Source organism: Myotis davidii, unplaced genomic scaffold (assembly GCF_000327345.1).
Source record: "Myotis davidii unplaced genomic scaffold, ASM32734v1 scaffold78, whole genome shotgun sequence".
NCBI lineage: Eukaryota > Metazoa > Chordata > Mammalia > Chiroptera > Vespertilionidae > Myotis > Myotis davidii.
In genome coordinates this window covers 1076351-1077656 of record NW_006290305.1, presented here as the reverse complement: position 1 = coordinate 1077656, position 1306 = coordinate 1076351, and the positions used below count along the sequence as shown (strand labels likewise).

General features: G+C 55.0%; 1 long non-coding RNA gene across 1 annotated transcript in view; it reads left to right on the top strand.

The window, feature by feature from the left end:
• LOC107183007 overlaps positions 1–1306 on the top strand; it is a 7582-nt gene that overhangs the window by 5136 nt on the left and 1140 nt on the right. The window lies entirely within an intron of this gene.

Genomic DNA, 1306 nt, shown 5'->3' with positions numbered 1-1306 from the left:
CTTCCAACTAACAGATTTCGAGTGCCCGCTCCATGCCAGGCAAACCTCATGCTGGAGGCTAGGGACACAGGCAAATTGGACCTGGGGACCTCTTTCCCACCTGCAAAATATTTCAGATGCGGCCAGCAGAGATGACAAGGTCCCTGGGGTGACTGAGAACATGGGCAAAGGCTTTGCACAAGGCCTGCAAACAATATCCCTGCAGAATGAGCTGGCTCCCTGCCTCTCCCTGACTCCTCACCCCAGTAACAGCCATCTTACCCAAGCAGTTTATTTGAAATGCATGCCTCCTTTCGCTCCACCCCAGGGCCTTCTGAACTTGATACCTGATTTTAGAGATCAGAGTGATGGGCACCATGACACACTGCCCAGATCCCCCTTCTGGAATAAAAGGCAAACTCCCCCAGCTCCCAGGAGTGCTGCAGGCAGAAAGGCTTGGCAACCAGTCTCCTCAGTGCCCCCACCCCAGGAGGATCACCCATGCAGGTGCGAGGCCTGGACTACCTCCCTGATTCAGCATAGCTCTGGAGGCTACTCCAGCTCTGGGCCCCACGGAGTCACTCAAATTGTCATGGTGTCTGCTGCTGCTTCCTCTCGCCCTTGCATTGATTCCCAGGGACCTTCCTCAATGGACATCCTGCTCATGGAGCTTTGTTTCAACCTCCCCTTTGCAGGGATAGGTTAAGTGCTTTGCCAAAATCACTTACGGGGTTCAGAAATCCACGGTTCTCTGACTCCAAGCTGGTGGGGGACGGTTTGAGAGGCCACCACCAGTCAGACCGGCATGTGTTTACCACAAACAAATGGGCCAATATTAACTTCTTTTCTGTCACCCCAGCCAGTCATGCTCTAGCCCAGGATGTGAGGGAGCCCACAGCCATGGAGACAGAGCTCTCCATGCTGGCAGGCATGCCAGGGTGGCTCTCCCTACCCCCTCCCCAGAAGGTGCAAGCAGATTTCTCACCGTCTGCCACTGCTCATTGTTGAAGGAAAACTCCACATCCCAAACATTTGTTTAGAGGGAATTAGATCATCACCTCCTCACTAATGAAGCCAGCCTGTGCAAACAGAAGAAGGGAGGGCAGCAGGTTGTCTGTCTCTAGAGGTTGGGGCCCAGAAGTTGGCACCCCAGGTGTCTCCAAGGCTCTGTGCACGTTTTGAAAGCAGCCTACGCCAAGCTAGCTTGGCACCTCCCCAGGTGATGTTTGTCTTGGTGGCTGGGGATCCTGGCCCTGAGCCGGGGACTCCGCAGCAGCTTTCTGAGGCCAGAGCAGGCCTCTGCCCCATTCTGAAGGCCAGATTCCTG